At 40.8% G+C, this 19,027-nt stretch overlaps 1 protein-coding gene across 3 annotated transcripts in view; it reads right to left on the bottom strand.

Annotated features, from left to right (window-relative positions):
* The window catches only part of DCLK1 (doublecortin like kinase 1), a 341,441-nt gene that overhangs the window by 293,684 nt on the left and 28,730 nt on the right, over positions 1 to 19,027 (bottom strand). The gene's annotated exons all lie outside the window — the stretch shown is intronic.

The raw sequence follows: 19,027 nt of genomic DNA, 5'->3' as shown, positions 1-19,027 counted from the left end.
AATTTTCTAGAAAATTCTCCCTCCCTGTCTCCCTTTCTTTCTCATCTCCAAGTAAAGGGGTTCATTTTTTCAGACTTCTCAATTTTCTTGTTACTGTTGTTATTGGTAACACAAACTTTTCAGAAAAAAATTAGAAAATAGTCAAATTGAGGCATCCACCCCTTTCTCAAACAACTTTTTATTAAAAGAAAATGACATTTATTTGTTTCTTACAAGTAGACTGCAGAAGAAAGATATTTATGGTTCAACTATTGGAAATGATAAGTCAAATACTTCCTGTGGCATTCAAAAAGCGTATGTAGAAATGTCAATAGACACAAACAAATTACTTTGTTCGAACAAAATGAAAAGTGTGAGGTAACAGACTACATAGAAGACATGAAGCTCTAGACACACACTGGCTAGACTGGTGTCTCTCTATAACCCTATCCCCAAATAGGTAATGATTCTTAGTTTTAGAATCTGGACCACTGGGACAAAAATCTGGGTGTCTGATTTCTCCAACAACTTACGCACATACTTGGCAATTAAGGGTCAACTATAGTGATGTTGTAAAACATGCTCATATGTGGGCTGCGGAAGAGAAATGGTTGACAAGAAGGAATGACAACGAATGTTAAGCTTCGGGAGTCTTCCTGGAAGACTCACTCCGCGGCAGCCCAGGAGGAGAAAGGAGCTGAACTGCCAAGGCAAAGGATAAAAGGCAGATCTGGAAATAGCTATTCTATTTCCAGACCTGTCCTACAGAGCTGTACTTTACAAGAAGTTAATTACACTTGTGAAAGCTACAATCACTCTGCCATTATCTATGTTCCCACTGAATCCCTATTAGAAAGACTGCCTACAAGGGACCAGTATGCCACATTTTAAAAACATAAAAACCAAACAAGAGCAGTAACACAGGTGTGAAAACAGGCTAATACAACACAGTTTTCATTGCTGCTGTTTATATGGATATAGATTAATCCTTTATTCCCAGGATAGATCTTTATACTACTTTCTCATTTAAAAAATCTACTTTTGGGCCCAACGCGGTGGACTAATGGCTAAAGTCCTTGCCTTGAATGCGCTGGAATCCCATATGGGCACTGGTTCTAATCCCAGCAGCCCTGCTTCCCATCCAGCTCCCTGCTTGTGAGCTGGAAAAGCAGTTAAGGATGGTCCAAACCTTGGGACCCTGCCCCACATGGGAGACCCGGAAGAGACTCTGGGCTCCTGGCTTCAGATTGGCACCGTTCTGGTCATTGCGGTCACTTGGGGAGTGAATCAACAGATGAAAGATCTTCCTCTCTGTCTTTTTTCCTCTCTCTCTCTGTCTTTCCAATGAAAATAAATAAATCTCTAAGAAAATTGTTTCTTTTAAAAAATGATGTGCATTTATTTTTATTGACAAGTCAGATATACAGAGAGGAGGAGAGACAGAAAGAAAGATCTTCTGTTCAATGATTCACTCCCCAAGTGACCGCAATGACCAGAACGGTGCCAATCTGAAGCCAGGAGCCCAGAGTCTCTTCCGGGTCTCCCATGTGGGTGCAGGGTCCCAAGGTTTGGGCCATCCTTAACTGCTTTTCCAGGTCACAAGCAGGGAGCTGGATGGGAAGCAGGGCTGCTGGGATTAGAACCGGCGCCCATAAGGGATCCCGGGCATGTAAGGTGAGGACTTTAGCCAATAGGCTACTGCATAGGGCCCCCCAAAACAATTTTTAATTACCATCTCATTGACAAAAGTAAATTACTAAATATCAACACTTGCATTATGTATTTACTTTCAGAAAACAGCAGTATTATAAACAAGCCCAAAGACAAACAAACCTGTATTTTTAGTTAAGTAATGTTTTTTAATCTCAAATCATATAAATAAAAATATACTAATTATTTTTCCCAGGAGAAGTTCAAAACAAATGCTTCAAGGTTCTAAATATTGTCTTTAGAAACATTTCATTTTGAATACATTCATAGTCTGAATACTTCAAATGACACAGGGAAAATGGACCTTTTATCATTCTAACCTCACTTTACTTGTCAGGGGAAAATCACTCAATTGTGTGGTTTTTTTTTTTTTTTGACCTTTTCCCCTAATTCACAGAATGTGAAGTTTTGAATTATGAAGAAGACCAGACAGCACATTTTCTTTCTTTCTTTTTTTCTTTTTTAAAGATTTTATTATTATTGGAAAGCCGGATATACAGAGAGGAGGAGAGACAGAGAGGAAGATCTTCCATCCGATGTTTCACTCCCCAAGTGAGCCGCAACGGGCCGGTACGCGCCGATCCGATGCCGGGACCAGGAACCTCTTCCGGGTCTCCCACGCGGGTGCAGTGTCCCAATCATTGGGCCGTCCTCAACTGCTTTCCCAGGCCACAAGCAGGGAGCTGGATGGGAAGTGGAGCTGCCGGGATTAGAACCGGCGCCCATATGGGATCCCGGGGCTTTCAAGGCGAGGACTTTAGCCGCTAGGCCACGCCGCCGGGCCTCAGACAGCACATTTTCTGCAAGATGTCTTAGTAAAGATAAAAATGACAAGCAGGAATAAAGGTTGAAATTCAGCTCTGTATCTTTGTTCCTCCAAAGAGGAAAGTCTAGCAATGACTATTTTTAAAGCTTCAGTGCAAGCTTTCCATAAATGTTCCTGTTTGTTATAGTTTACCTTAAAATCAATTCCTTACATTGCTGCTTAAAATCATTCCTTACATTACATTTGTAACTAAGGAAACAACAACCAAGATCCTGATGTTAAAAAGTGAAATTACAACAGAGGGGAAGCCAGAAAGGCCCAGTCTCCCATTAGAAGGCAAAAGATCAGCCAAGGACAGAGGCAGGGGACCCCTGTGGACTGCTTTTCAGGGCCGCACTAGCCATGATGTTTACATTGGAATTGTTAGCATTTGCATTTGGAAATCTGTATTTCTGGAATTCTTGTTTTCTTTGCAGTTTGGAAACTTTGCCGAGACAAGCAGAAACAGGAATCCCCGAATAAAATACTCCATTGTGTATTATTTACTTTTCAAATAGTTATCCAGTGATAAAATAGATTGTTCTGTGAAAAAGTGATTAAAGTCTCTACACAAATCTATTTTGTGGCACTCAGTACAGACTTAGAATGCTTTTTTAGATTATTTATTTTTATTGAAAAAGAGATTTACAGGGAGAAGGAGAGATAGAAAGAACTTCTGTCTGCTTACTGGTTCACACGCCAAGTGGCTGTGATGGCTGGAGCTGAGTCAATCCAAAGCCTGGAGCCAGGAACTCCCTCCAGGTCTCCCACAACAGTGCAGGGTCCCAAGGCTTTGGGCCATTCTCTATTGCTTTCCCAGGCCACAAACTTCGATTTTTTTTTTTTTTTTTAGTTTTATTAGTTTATTTGAAAGAGTTACAGAGAGTAGCAGGAAGGAAAAGAAGAAGAGAGAGAAAACACAAAAGAGAGATTTTCAATCCACTGTTCCTCTCCCAAATACCACATCAGCCAGGGCAGGACCAAACTCAAGCCAGAAACCAAGAGCTTTTTGGTTCCTATGTGGATACAGTGCCTAAACACTTGGGCCATCTGCTGCTTTCCCAGACACATTAATGGGTTGGAAGTGGAGCAGCTTAGACTCCAACAGGCGGTGGCTTTACCCACTACACTATAATACTAGCCCAGAATTAGACAATTTTAATAAAAAGTACTATTAGTAATTCACAAAGACATAAAAGGCTCTCTAGTTCATTAGCTACAATTTCATCCTCTTCCCCTGTCTTCTTTCTTCTTCACTCTATTCATCAGCCAGGGCCACTGTTTTCCCATCTGACATCATTGTGGGCCATATATTAGCATTACAGTATTTAATTAGTTCCTTCCACAAACAAAGCCAATGTCAGGAGCTGCTTCTGTGACTTTGCACACCATCCTCCAGGGTCCACTGTGGTACAACCTGGGTCTCCTGGGTTCCAGAAGACCTCAGCTGAACTCAGGTGTTGGTACAAATCACAAAGGGGACAGAACCAATCCCCTGGGAAGTCTGTAGAAGATGATAGCAACGCCTCCCATGCCAGCTGGAAATGAACTATGTTTTGACAATTTCTCAAACATTGTAGAGGCTATGTGCAGGCCTACATGAGTGGGATGCAAAGTTTGACAGAAAATAGGACACTCACCTCCTAGCATGGGCATTGCTAGGAGGAGAATAAGCCCTTACCAAGAGACAAGTCATCTCTTGACCTACGTTGCGATTAATTACAAGTTAGGAGGTAGTGTCAGATATTTCTTTGGTAATCAATTTTTCAGCATGTTTCATGGCAAGCACTGTGGGGCACAGAAAGATGAAAAATTCTTCTTCTAGCTAAGAAGTCTCCAGCCTAATGCTAACACAGATGTGTGAAGATATGATTGTAAAACAATGTGCACTGCTGGCTTACAGGAGATGTCCAATGGTTTCCAACATCTCCCATGATGAAGACTTCAAGATGGCAACTGTGTCTCTCCTCACTTCGTTCTAGCAAAGGAAGGGCTTGCTTGGGATTGAAAAGGACTAGATTGGATCCTTACCACTGGAAACATCTGTCCTGCTGTGGTTGGCAAGGTTACCCCTGGGAAATGTGGAGAAGGCTGTGATGGTGAGGACAGACAGGGAGACACAGTCTCAAAACTTGTGGCTCTTGATTTTACCACAAATATCAGGAGTGTCCTTGGATCATGCCACACTGCCCCTATATAGAAGATGTTCTAGCTAGATTTGATTATTATTCTTGAAAAAATGATGGAGGCAAATGATCAACTTCAATGCGGTTGCCCTAATTCTTCAGGTCTGAAGACTATCCACCTTCAGGATCTCATTAGTCATTACGCTAGAAAAACAAGCATATAGTTTTTCCAGAATAAAGCAAAGGCTATTGTTTGGAACAGGGGATTTACGATTAGGAGGGAGGAGCTGTCCTATCTAATAATCAAAGCATGTCTCAGATGCGGTGCATCTCTGCTTCTCTCTGTAGTTCCTTTATGGAAAAGTTGGAGAGGAGGTAGCACAACCAGGGACCTGTACCCAGGGAAATGTAAGGAAACCAAGAAAAGGTGTGCCCAGTGGCAGCAGGTGTGCTAGGTGGAAGAGCAGGTGTGCTGGGAACAGGGTTACCAAAGAACTGCAGGGGAAGTTGGGTTCAGATTTCAGGAGCAGCCCTACAGAGAATCCAGTCTTAAGGCTGCTGGGTTCGGTTTTAGAGTTCAAGAACTGTTGTCTCATTTCCCTTTCCCGTATAAACTTCTGGAAAGCTTAGCTAAATGCCCTGAGTTGAGTTAGCAGTGCTATGAGGAATCACAAGAGACTCCTCTCCACATTGGGAAAAGAGTGTGGACGGCAGAGAATTATACTCTGCAAAGCAGCTTGAAGATGAAAAATATGCCCTTCTGGGGAACAACCCAAAAACTGGAGCTCCTAAGCCGGAGGACATAACCATGCCAACTCACTGATGCTGTGGGTCATGCCAGGGTGCCAAAGCACCCTGGTACTCTAACATTATTGCCAGACAACTCTATGTCTGTTGACAACACAAAAAGTACTTAATTCTTTTAGTTACAATCTAATCACAGCTACATCTCTCTGTCTCAGAGCCCTTGTCACTGGGGTGCACTGGCTGGCCATTTTTAGCCTACCTTTCCAACAGGGTTCAGTACTTTGTATCCCTTCCTACATCAAACCTGCATTTCAAAAATCGCAGATGTAACAGCTTCTGAAGTTTTGAGGTTTTTTTTTTATTCTAAAGTTTTTAAACAGGCCTAATAACCAGTAACAAGTCCTAGACAAAAAACCTTTAACTTTGTCTTGAGGAATTTCTTTTAAGACACTTAGCATCAGTGACATGCTGTTTCTTTATATGGATTAGAAGAAAGAAGCCTAAAGCAAAAATCATTCATATGTTTCAGTCAAAAGCTTCAACTAATTATTTTAAAAATATCATTAATGAGTCTATTTTCTGGCCTCTCTAAATTGCTCTTCTTTTGTCAAATTTTATCTTAAACACACACACACACACACACACATACACACTCACTCACACCAACTCTCCCAAATTTCACCAGAAAACTCCACATTATAGATAATTGGGCAACCCCAAAACAAGAGGCCCATTGGTTTTGTTTTGCTGGGCACTTCCTGGTGTAATTCATACAATGTTATTTTTTTGGAAGCAGAATTTTGCTTCCAAGTACATCTGTATACATTGCTTTGTTGTGCAACACTCAATGATTTCATTGCACCTGACCCTTCGCTGCAGCATTGCCATCCAGCAGGAACTCCAGACTGTCCGTGAGCAGAAGGTTCCTGTTTGCTATCACCCTCCTCTCTCCATCTCCACTCTCTGTAAAGCTGTTTCTCTCTTTTTTTCTTTTGCTTTGTACTGAGAAACAAATAAGCCTGTCATGACATTTCTCCCACTACCCTTTGTTTTTAAGGAATTGGCTCTTGTCTCACACCAATAACATATAATCCAACTTGACTTTTTTCCTCTCCAACATTTCAAATACAAAACAAGACAAGACCTTGTTTCATCTGCCACAAAGGTGGCTCCAACCACAGCTAGCAGGAAAGGCTAATGGCACTTTGATCTCATCTTGGCAGAGAGGGAACCAACACTTTCTACTCTGCTGGTGACTAGTCATTACTTGGAGTCTACTGGGGAGGATTAGCAAGTTTTAATAATCCTACTGTGCATTTTCAATTACCATGGTACCCAAGTGGGCCACACATTTGATGTGAATGAGCAGTACAGGTTAATAACCTAATATTTCTTCAGAAATACAGTAAGCTTTACATTCATAAGTTGTGAAACCTCTTACTACACATTGTGAAACAGACCTCATGGAAGAATGGAGGCATCCAACAGTTTTAAGTTCACTGATAGGGTAAGGAAAATGATTCAACATTTACTGGCAGGGTAAAATGTAAAAACAAACAAGGTAACTGCTCTCTTTGGGCCTGGACATTGAGCACAGATGCACAGATGCTGGGCATATGGCCTGATAGGTACCTATATTCTCCACTGACAAAGGTGTTTTCTAAAATACACTAGAGGAGTGTGACCAAAATGATGACCAGACTTAATGTAGAAAGAGAACAAAAGATCAAAAGAACTGGGGCTCCAAAACATGGGAAATAGCAAGACATGTGATTAAAAGGGAGAAGACCCTCATCTTCACATCCTGAAGGGTTCTACAGGTCCTGCTCAGATGAGGCAGGGAGGATGACTGTCAGTTCTATGTATTAGAACAACTCTTTAAGAGAAAAGATAGCAAAAGAAAGAGAAAGCAAAGAGGCTATGTCACAGACATTTGCAAGGATCTGAACCAGCAGCAAGATCCCCACTATTCACCACACATGGTGGTCTGACACATGCTCAGGGACCCTAAAATTAATCTCTTTCCTTTTTTGTACATGGTTACTTATTTATTTCTATCTAGTTGAAAGGCGGGGCAAACAGAGAGAGAGAGATTTCTATTGCTGCACTGTTGGTTCATTCCCAGGATGGGCAAAGTCAAAGCTAACAGCCAGGAACCTATGGGAAATTTCCCATCTGGGTGGCAAAATTTAGGACTTGGGCAATTGTCAGCTACCTCCCAAGTGCATTAGCAGGAAGCTGGATTGGAAGCAGTAGTGGGACTTGATCCTAGGCACTCTGATGTTAGATGTGGATGTTCCAAGTGGCAGATGAACCTGTGGGATCAAAACACTTGCTCCAAAGTTGACTTATTGCTCTCTCTCTCTCCATTTTTTTTCTTTTATAATGGAGAAGTCTCAAAACAATGATTATATTTGTAGTTTCTTAAATACATGAAAGCAAATGTGATTACTGGAACATATCTATGGACTCTCTAGGGGTTCAGAAGCATCATCTGGGAAGCACTTTACCTGTGTGAAAATGTATCACTAAGACAAAATTATGAAAAACCCTGATAGCATCAGTTGCAGGAATATGAAGTTTGATAAGAAAAAAAAGTGAAACTACCTCAATCTTAGTAAGGGCTCAAAGAGAGGCAAAATTTTTTTTCTAAGGACTAAGGTAAAAATGAAGCAGGGATGGTAGGAGCAGGACCATGTGTTGGTGGATGCGGCCGGTATGTGGAAACACTGGACTTTGTTCTGGTAAAGTCCCAGTGAGTGAAAGAAAACCAACTCCTGTGTGACTAAACTGCCTAACCACTCCATGAGCAGGAAAGGTTTTGTCACAAATCAGACATTTCTTGTGATAAAGACATGAATGAGCACAGGAGACTGAATTTATCATCTCATCTCCCTTTCCCTCAATCTCCCAGCTGCTTCAGGACAAGCACGACTAAATATAAAGAAACAGAAGATGATCTAAAACAAGATTTGACTTACAACAACTTGAAAAGTAAACATGAAAGGTACATATCAGGAACTTCAAAAAATTCTTAGAAAATGGAATGAAAAGACTTTTCTGGTGAATATCTGTTTTAACCAAAACATATGAAGAAAATTTATGAAAAAATGCTTATTACCAAGAAAAAAAGCACAAGAAATTAAAAATTTTTTGTACCAAAATTAACTTATCTTTTCACCCCATTTATCCATTTGCTAAGCACCCTCATCAGTTAGCCTCAAAGGATAAAAGAACCGGGACTTGACGCTAATAAACACATCACAGAAGACTTCAATGTTCCTTTTACTGGAGATATGGTCAACTGAGTCCTAAGAAACACAAATGAAGTACAGGGCATTGATTCATTCTAAATCAAACTTAACCTAAGTTTCTGCACTGTATTACTGCTATTTTCTGCTGTCAGGACTGGCTAAAGGAACTTTTAATAAAACTCATAATAAGTAAATATACAAAATCATAATAAACCCCCCAAAGGAGGAGATTAAAAACTACAAATCAGTTTCATTGTTTATGAAGAAAGATTTTCTGTATGTGATTCATTCCAAAGTAGGAGCCAGCACCAAAAACCTGGCTCTTTGGACAAGCCAGCCACCAAAAGGAGATAAGAAAGGAAAAAAAACCCTGAGAAACAATCTCTCATCTCACTAGCCCAGAACTGCACCTAGAAATGAGCCCAAAAGCCTCCGACTCTTGGCTTGGGAATTTTCTCTTTCCCATCTTGCCAGAAGCCTCACCGTGAGATTAACCTTTGTTTCTGGTTTAAAGGCAGCCTTGAACAAGAAGTGAAGGCAGTAAATCCATGCTGAACAAGTGCTGGAATCCCAGTGACATCTGGACACTGAATCACAGCGGCCTCAGTGGAGACTCAGGGAACAGAATTCTCGGGGGTGGTGGGGGCACCTTTTCTGTGCAGCAAGATATGAGGGCTCCACTTCCAATCCAGGTCCTACCAATGCACCTGGGAAGCAGCAGCAGGTGAGCCAAGGACCCATGTTAGAAATGTAGATGGAACTCTGGGCTCCTGGCTTAAGCGTGGCCCAGATACAGCCCTTGTAGGCAGTTACCTAAGGGAGGCTCTTTCTCTCTCTCTCTCTCTCTCTCTCCTTCTCTGCTGCTTCTGCCCTCTCGCATCTCATTCTAACTCTGACTTACAGATAAGCACAAAAAATACGCTTTAAAAAAAAACAAGAGGGAAAAGGAGAACTTTTAAAAATAATTGGATCTCAAAATATGTAGAAAAAATATGCAGGAACTCTATTTTTTTCTATAAAAAAGCAACACAATATCTAGCCTAAATACCAACTGCGGCACAGAGAATAGGAGTGAAGAATAGGCCTGGTGGGGAACACCCCAGGGAATTAAAGGGAAAGAGCTCTGATTCCACACTGCCACAAATATGGAATGCTCTTCCTCTTAGATACCTAAGTAGTCTGGAGTTAACTCAGAAATAGCATATGTCCAAGGATAAAGAGTGCTAAGACTGACTGCATCATCCCTGTAAGAATTTAGTTCTAAAACCTCAGTATAGCCCAGCACTGCTCAAGCTAAGCTACAGGAAATAGGAATCCTAGGACGCTAAAACAGATGGACTTACTGAACTGATAATTATATGAACAACTCAGAAGGCAGAAAAAGGCCCTGTGTATAGGTGAAAATGGAAAATTTGGTCACAGTTTAAAAGTTTATGTAATGAGGAGGGCATTTCATTTAGCAGTTAAGGTACCAGCTAACTGCCTGCACCCTTTAATGGACAGATTTAATAGCCAGTTCCAGTTCAAGCTCAACTTCCTCCTAATACAGACTCTAGGAGGTAGCAATGATGGGTTGAGCAATTAGGTTCCCGACATCACTGGCAAAACCTGGGTTGGGTTCCCTTTCTGGCTTTCCAACCCCGGCCCTTTTGGAAATTTTGAGAAGCAACCAGTGGGTTAGTGTTCGCTCCCTTTGTCTGTGTCTCTGCTTCTCAAATAAATAAATATTTTTTTGCATGTAGGATTTTTTTAAAACTTCATTTGTACTGGACAAGTGGGATGCTGGACTCTGTATGGTGTGAACTTTTAATTAGGGAATCTCAACGGAACTTGAGCTGTGGTTATGCATTAAGGTGAAGGAATTCACCATGGGGGAAGGGTTTGGGGTGAAAGGGGGTGGGGGGTATCCCAGTACCTATGAAATTGTGTCATATAATACAATGTAATTAATGAATAAATGAATATATATATATACATATATATATATATAAAACTTCATTTGTATTGGAAAGTCAGATATACAGACAGAGAGGAGGAGAGACAGAGAGGAAGATCTTCCCTCCATTGATTTCCCTCCATTGATTCACTCCCCAAGCGGCCAAAAATGGCCAAGCTGCGTCCCGAGGCTACCACGCCAGGCCCTAAGCTTGTATGATTAAAAAGCAGCTCAGTGATTGCTAGGAGGAGGATGGGAGTGAGGACTGACCGCAGTGCTGGGCTGTGGTGATGGCCACTCGATTATACACTTAACTATTACTGAGGAATATACTTGCATTGATTATGTCCGAGTCTAGCATTTCTAATTTAAATGTTAACATGTTTTAAAATTGAGTAATATTCCTTTCCTGTAAATGTTTGTATTTCTAGATAAGTTACATTAACAGTGTTTTTCCAAATATTAATAATGTATATTTTATAACTCTTTTAAAAATTGAGATTTTCGAATGTTAAATGGATTAATGTCATAATCACTGAGGATTTAAATAGCAATCAAAATAGCAAAGCACACTTAGAAGAACTCAAAAGAAGGGATTTGGGTAGTTTTCTCAAAATTAACTGCTACTGTGGCAAACCAGTCCAGCTTTCTTAAAGAGTAGTTTATCAATAATAATGTGTTTAAGCACTGGTAAGTCATTATAATTTGATAATTTCAGAAGGAAATTATTTGCAAATTCCAGGAGACCACAATAATAAAGCTTAACAATAAAATCTGAATCATTAGTATAAGACCAGAATGTATATGAATTTTATATGGTTAAAACCTTTGGAAAAAATTACCTAGCATCAATGATGATATTGTTAAAAATGTCTTCCATTTTCCTAATCACTTTGCCCAATTACCTTTCCTTGAGTCTATAACAGAGATAACTGTGTAACTCTCTTATACACACAATTCTGTAATACGGTAAATGGAAATAGTATTTGGCATATGGGAAGCATTTGAGAAATGGTAGCTGCTGTCCTGACCATGGTGAAGTTATGATCTCTGGGCGAGGTTCAACATACAGGATGATTTGTATTCTTTATTTCAGAGCCTCCCACCAGGGAAAGCCAAGTATTCAGCAATGTTCATGCCAACTGAAAAAAAGTATTTCCAGCTGTTGTAACAGAAAATCTGCTCTAACCTTCTTCGATTCATTACACAATGAATTATCATTCAGTCTCTCACCCAGAGCTGGTGTGATATAGCGGAACTGGCCTGGCACACTTTCTTCAGCTGATGACAAATCAAATCATAAGGCAAACAGGACAAAGGAAATATGATGCAAGTGGATTCCAATCACAGTAGGGTCATTGTCACTGTTCCCTCCTAGTGAGAGAAATATCAGAGAAGGATATGCAATAATGTAAGATGCTGAGGATGGAATTTTAAGACCTTAAAAACATGTATTTATATTGGCAGTCCTCAAAATACACTCATATTTCCTCTGGTTCTTCCATTCTTTCTCTTCTGCCCCGAAAATGTAGGTATGTGCTTAGAAATGTTCAAAACCAAATTTTCTCAAGTACACATTTTGAAAGTAACTTCCGGGCCTGGCACAGTAGCCTAGCGGCTAAAGTCCTCGCCTTGAATGTGCAAGGATCCCATATGGGCATTGGTCCTAATCCCGGCAGCTCCACTTCCCATCCAGCTCCCTGCTTGTGACCTGGGAAAGCAGTCAAGGACAGCCCAAAGCCTTGGGACCCTGCACCCACATGGGAGACCTGGAAGAGTTCGGCTCCTGGCTTCGGATAGGGACAGCTCCAGCCATTGCAGTCAGTTAAGGAGTGACTCATTGGACAGAAGATCTTCCTCTCTGAATCTCCTCCTCGTTATATATCTGAGTGTGTGTGTGTGTGTGTGTGTGTGTGTGTGTGTGTGTGTGTTTTAGTTTGGAGATGAAGTTGACCTTCACATTCACAAAAGTCCCTGTTGATGGAGTCAGCAGGCACTGCATGCATGAATGCAAGGTCTGATCTACCCTGGGTGGCATACAGCCAATCCAGATGAGAGCTGAAACAAGCAGGCAACACTGCTTAGCCTTGTAGAGCTTTATGAGAATACCACTGCAATTCTGATTCTCAGCAGTTACTTACACCAGTCTACCCCACCCACTGCTGCTTTCAATAGTGAAAGCTGACACACTTAAGACTCTTGGCTGCCAAAGTCCTAAGTTGTTTCCTGCACAAAAAAAAAATTAAAATGTTCCCATGTTTTTCCAGTCATCTGCCTTTTTAGAAATGTTTACTTCATAAGAAACTCTAACTGATACTCCTTGAAGATCTAAAAGGAGTTCTCATATATATTTTATTTTATTGTCCTTTAATTTGAAAGGCAGAGACCGAGCAATAGAAACATGGAGAGAAAGCTTCTGCTCAGTGGTTCACTTCCCAAATGTCCACAACACCCTAAGCTGAGATGGGCTGAAGCCAGGAAACCAGATATCAAGTCTCCTATGTGGGTGGAAGGGACTGAAATACTTAAGCTATCACCTGCTACTTTGTACATTAGCAAGAAGTTGGGTCAAATGCAGCATAGTGGGGACACAAACCAGGGCATTCTAACGAGCAACTTAACACTTCATTTCCCTTCTTGCTTGCCTCAGCTCTCACAATTTAAATGACTTCCAAATATTCCAAAGGAGATATCTAAAAGAAGCCTGACGAAGATATCCAATTTGTACAGAGGGCAGACACAAAACATCCAAGAGCACGGACAGGAACCTGGATGCACATTCATCTCTTTAAGTGATCAGCATTTCACAGTGTATTCTTAGCTTTCCTTAAGACTCTCTTGCTTTATTTATTTATTTATTTATTTGTTTATTTATTTATTTATTTATTTATTTTTACTAGAGAGACAGACAGAAAGATCTTTCATATACTAGTTCACTCCCCAAACAGCCACAAGGGCTGAAGCTCAGCTGATCCAAAGTCAGGAGCCTCCTCTGGGTCCCCCAAATAGGTACAGGGTCCCAAGGGTTTGGGACATCTTCCACTGCTTTCCCAGGCCACAACAGAGAGCTGGATGGGAAGTGGTGCAGCCAGGACATGAACCAGCACCTGTGTGGGATCTTAGCACTTGTAGGTGAAGGATTAGCCACTTGAACCATTATGCCAGGCCCTCCCTAAGTCTCTTACCGTCCATTTATTTTCCACATAAGGAGTGATTCACTCCCCACTGAGGCTAGATTGCGGTGAGAACACATTCCACCCTACTGGGCTGGCTGCCTTCCAGAACACTGTGACTGGGAAGACTCGCAAGATGGCCGACATAGGAGGAAGACTGTGAGAGAGCTCACAGAACACTGTGACTGGCAATCATATCTTGCCATCTGATGTTCACACTGACATCAAGAGGGTGCTGCTGAAACTGCTAAATCAGCTAAAATTTAGGTTTCTTTCCACCTACTATTCTATAGTCAGGGTTTGCCATCCTTAGGTCTTTAGATTCTGATGTTCTCTTCATTTCACCTCCTAAGCAGTGCTTCTCAAACTTTCATGTTAAACAGACTGCCTAAGAATCTTATTGAAATACACAAGCTAATTCAGTAGGTCTGTGTGCAGAATGAGACTGCATTTCTACAATTTCTGCTGCTGTCCCCAACTACCCTTGGTGGCAAAGGTCGGAGGAACATGAATGGAACAAATCTCTCAGCACACAGAGCACACTTTACAAGTTTTCAGTGCCATAAAGTGAGTTTCAACTCCCATACTATTACTCCAAAAAAGGATCAGAGGTGAAATATCTGCTGTAATGCCTTCTTACTTCTTTTTCTAAGAAATCATGCCTTCACTTATTTTCTTCCTAGAAGATTTCTTTTTTATTACACTATTGATTTTACCTTACTGTCTGCCAAGAAGCTACATTTAACTTATGATCTTCTAACTAGAGAGAAAAAAACAAAAAAAAAAACCAAAAAACCAGAATGATCTCTCCAGGGCATGCCCAGCCTATATTTCCACGACTCTACTTCGAATCTGAGGCACAAATTACAAACCAAGGAACATCATTTGACAAATGTTAGGCTTTCAATGAGGCTTGTCAAGAACACAGAAATCAACAAAGCATTGCTTTCTTTCTCCAAGAGGTTTTGGTCTTCCAGAAGCATATAAATGGTTATAAGAGAAAATGTACCTTATTGTTTAGGGAAAAACAAGGACCTTGTACCATATAAAGAATCATGGTAACTGCACTCCTATTAACATAAAAACTCCTGGCATCTAAATCTTAACCTAAAGAGAGGCATGAATAATCTGCGGTTCCTTCCTTCCGCCGAAGGAATCTAGACAGAGTAATTAATTTTGAGATGCTTTTAACTTCCAATAATTGACCACAGATACTCCTTGATTTATGATGGGGGTCCTGGCAAATCCATGTTAAAGTTAAAATGCATTGAATACACCTAAACCAGAGCATGGTAGCTTCCCAACTACCCTGTAGTGGTGTGTTTGTGTTCCCTCATGGCCACAGAGCTGACTGAGAGCTGCAGCTGCCGAAACTGCCAAGCATGATGAAAAAAGATTGGCCCACACAATATGAGCCTGGGAAAAGATCAAGCTTTGAAATTGGGAGTTTGTGTTGTGGTGCACTGGGTTAAACCACCACTTTCTAGGTCAGCATCCCATATCAGAGCAATAGTTCCAGGCTCAGCTGCTCCACTTCAGATCCAGCTTCCTGTTAATGCTATTGGGAAGACAGTGGAAGACAGCCCAAGTAAGTCCCCTGCCATCCATATTGGAGACCAGCATGGAGTTCCAGAATCCAGGCTTGAGCTTGGCCTAGACTTGGCTGATGAGATCATTTGGGGAGTGGGACAGTGGACAGAAGACCTCTCCTTGTCTTTCTGTCTCTTTCTGTCATTATGCCTTTTAAATAAATACACATTTTTAAAAGTTTAACATATGAAGTATGTTTTTAACTGAATGCTTATTAGTTTTTCAGTAAAGCTGAAAACTAAAATGGAACCAACGTAAGTTGGGAGACCATCTCTACACTGAACATGTCAAGAATAATTACTTTATGTGCTGTGTGCTTCTTAGCTTGCTTTTTAAAAAAAAAATGAATCTGAAAGGCAAAACAACAGAGACAGAGACATTCTTTCTGCTAGTTCACTCTTCAAATACCCGTAACCAGTAGGGGCTGGGCCAGGCCAAAGTCAGGAAACTGGACTTCGACCCAGGAATCCCAGTTGAGTGACAAAGACCCAAGTATTTGAGCCATCACCTGCTGTCTCCACTTATAATCCTGCAGCAGGAAGAAGCAGGATTCTGAAGCAGAATGAGGATTTAAAACCAGGGACTCCAACAGGACATGTGGGTATTCTAAGCAGCATCTTAATTGCTACGCCAAGCAGTTGCACCTCAGTATGACTTTTGATTACTTATTACTCTCAGACCTCAGAACACAGACAGGAGGAATTCTATAGACGAATCACTACAGAGAAAACACAATGTATCACTAAGATGGCTGCAGAACATCTTACACACTGAAATAAGAGAGCCAGATAGTTTAACACATTTCTCACACAAATTTGAATACTAGCAGATGACATTACCACCAAGAAGCCAAAATGTATGCACAATAGAATATAATTTTTTAAAATAAAAAGGCAAAAGGAAATGGATTAAAATATAAACTAAGTCTGTCTCACCAATGAACTTGTAGGTGATTTTAGTTTATCTTAATATTTTCCTATTTGCTTTAAAATTCTTTACATTGATAATATATTAATCTAAAATAGGAAAACCCAATTAAAAATAAATCTCCATCTGCCCTTTGCTTCCAGGGCATGTTGTTCACAACACTGTTCAGATTTAAAAGGGAATCTTTAAAGTTCCTTTTAATTTACAAAAGTGTTGTATTTCATTTAATATCATATAAAGGATTTAAACTAATCAGAAAATCTGCTGCCACATATTGCACTCTGCTGTGTCAAAAGCCCTTGAATCCTGTAGGATTTGTTTCTGCCATAATTGGACCAGATGCCTTCCACATGAATATCTGACTGCCTCATCACCAACTTTCAAATCCATAAAATGTATTGATTAGTTGTTCTCTATTTCCCTGAATGGTCCAGGCAGTGTCAGAAAGGTTTAGTAAATTCTCCTGATTCAGAAGATGACACTTTTCAAACAGGATAAATGTTATATACCCATTTTTAAAAGTGCTTTCACTAGCAAAAATGCTGTAATATTGGCAGATGAGTTTTGTTTTCCTTTGTTTTCAATTAGCTTAGAGTCTTTCCCGAAATAGGAGCCGAGGCTAGAAACATCCACCATGATTAGTGCCTGCTCATCTGTGCTTCCTTCCACTACAGGGAATAGCCCTTCCATTCACAGCTCCACACAGCCATGACCTGTGATGACTGGAGATAGCTGTTCTATGGCCATGACCTTGCTGAAAAGGGGGATCAATATGCAATGCCAAGGGCAAGCTAGAGATGTACACAGTGTGTCATATACTGAGCATGATTTGGCAGCTCAGGCCCTGGTGTGTCAGAACCCAACAGGACATTACCTTGGGCCTCATCCTATAAAATCAGAAATCAGATCAGAATAATCAAGACTTGAGGGGCTGTGAATGGGCAGTGAATACTGTGAATGGGCACCATGAGAGGAAGTTTTCAATTTAGGGAGTTGTCAATAGGGAAGACTAAGACAAGGTCTGAGCTGAGAAATGGGTAGGCTCTTACCTTTAAGAGCAGTAATGACAATCTGTTGCCAAAGAACACTTCAGACTGGTTGAAGGCATTGTTGAAGAACCCCCAAACTGGAGTTCACTCCAGTGACATGCAGTAGGCCAATCACTGGCATCGGGGTGGTGGAAGAAAGCAGGTCTTTATTGTGATGCACAGGGCAACGGACCAAGCAGCTATTGCTTCATTTCTGGGCTCTCCCAGTATTCGGGGTAAAGGTTCTTACAGACAGAAAACTGGGTGCTGAGAGGTGTGTACATGCAAGGTTCTTGACTGGGCAGTGATGCCATGATCTTTAGGCACCAGCTCGTTGTTGGGGTTACTTGAATGTAGTTACATTTCCTCCAGGATTTCCCAGAGAAGAGGATACCTGCCATTAAGGTTTATCCACAGGTAAACAGGAAGCTCCTAGTGATTAGAACCTTGAGGACTTGCTCTCAATTTAAGAAATCCCTTTTGGAAAATGACAGACAAGGAACCATGTGCTAAAAGAGACAGACAGGGGCACCTGGGGCTAAGGGAAAGGATATGGGTTTGGATCATGTTTTTATATCATAGGTGTTGGGTTTCAGATTCCAGAGATAACATCACTCATCAATGTAATCTTCAATAAACACACAGCGCAACCACTAGACACAGGTATTCAACAAATGAGAGCAATAAAAATGTTAATATTATGTTAGGGTGGGAACTGGTTGTCAAAACATAGATGCTCTTAAGGAATAATTTGTGCCACTGAAGAAGCAAGTGAAGACAACACTATCTGGGTTGCCTTCAAAACTGACCAAGTAAGTTGTAAATATCATCTCAGTTACAGATGATAAAAAAAACATAGTTATTAGTAATGGAAACAAGGGCAAAATAACCAATTCTATATACATTGTATTATGCAATTCCTGTACTTTTAAGAAAGCCTAGAATAGGAACACAGAAGAAAGGACTAATATTTGCCGAGGCCCTATCACATTGGCTTTCGCAGTTAGTGTCAATTAACTAGCACACCTATATTATGAGGTATAATTTCCGGATTCAGAAAGCAGTAAGACTTGCCAAAGGGGAACTCACTAACAAATGTTATAGTCAAGAACTGATTGTGGGACCTGGGACAATGGTTCAATTGGCTAATCCTTCACCTACAAGTGCTGAGATCCCACACAGGTTCATGTCCTGGCTGCTCCACTTCCCATCCAGCTCTCTGCTTGTGCCCTGGGAAAGCAGTGGAGGATGGGCCAAATCCTTGGGACCCTGCACCCATGTGGAAGATCCAGAAGAGGTTCTGACACCTGGTTTCAGATCAGCCCAACTCCAGCGGTTGAGGCCACTTGGGGAGTTAATCAGTGTGTGAAAGATCTTGCTCCCTGTCTCCTTTTCTCTGTAAATCTGCCTTTCCTATGAAAATATATATATATAAAAAAACAGGCATAGTTCCCGAGTCCCTACTGTCCATCAAAGATGGTAGACCAAAACAGCACAATCCATCCTGAATCCTTTAACTCACAGCACAATCCATCCTGAATCCTTTAACTCATTGGTGACATGTCATATTTATTCTTAGGCTTCTTTTCCATTGGGATCAGCTAAAATATTCATTTCCTCAATTCACATCTTCAGTAAATCAAGAAAATGACTTTACACATGCTCTGAGCTTCCGCAGAAAATTTTAATGTGACATTTAAAAACGTAAGCTCAGTCACTTGCATCAGCTGTTTTATTTTTACACTCATTGCA

The sequence above is a fragment of the Ochotona princeps genome, chromosome 12, assembly GCF_030435755.1.
Source record: "Ochotona princeps isolate mOchPri1 chromosome 12, mOchPri1.hap1, whole genome shotgun sequence".
NCBI classification, from domain to species: Eukaryota; Metazoa; Chordata; class Mammalia; order Lagomorpha; family Ochotonidae; genus Ochotona; species Ochotona princeps.
Note: the sequence above shows the minus strand (reverse complement) of the source record. Positions and strands in the feature narration are given on the sequence as shown.